Source organism: Nerophis lumbriciformis, linkage group LG28, assembly GCF_033978685.3.
Source record: "Nerophis lumbriciformis linkage group LG28, RoL_Nlum_v2.1, whole genome shotgun sequence".
In the NCBI taxonomy this organism is placed as follows: domain Eukaryota; kingdom Metazoa; phylum Chordata; class Actinopteri; order Syngnathiformes; family Syngnathidae; genus Nerophis; species Nerophis lumbriciformis.
This window is the reverse complement of record NC_084575.2, coordinates 12,630,567-12,631,098: the sequence shown is the minus strand read 5'-3', so window position 1 is coordinate 12,631,098 and position 532 is coordinate 12,630,567.

The window sequence follows — 532 nt, the reverse complement described above, 5'->3', positions numbered from 1 at the left end:
ATATAGTAAACACACCACAGTGTGTGTACGACATACCAGATGTAGATATATGCAATTAATAAAGAATAGAAGTCTAAGCCATTACTAGGTCAAAAAATGTTTTGAGGAAAAGTATTCAAAAGGCCCAAATACATATAGACGCATCAAAACTATAATTAATAAAAGTAGGCATTCAGCAGTTATTCCATCCAGGAATTAGTAGCAATTTACTTTGCAGTTAATTGGGTAGAGGAAAATAAAGCAAGTAAAGTAGTCGTGTGTTCGGACTGTAGATGTACATTAATCAGCATAGCAAACAACACTTATCAAACAAGGCAGGTTTTAATATATGAAATAGTACTATCTTTAGGTTAAATAAAGCAGAACGTGTGGTAATATTTCTGTGGGCACCTGCTCACATAGGAGTTGAGGTGAACAAACTAGCACTTAGGTATGCAAAGCAAGCAATAAATACAACTGAAATAAAGATGGAGATCAAGCACCGTAAAGCAGAAGTGAAAAGTATAGATAAGATAAGAAATAACTAAATTAA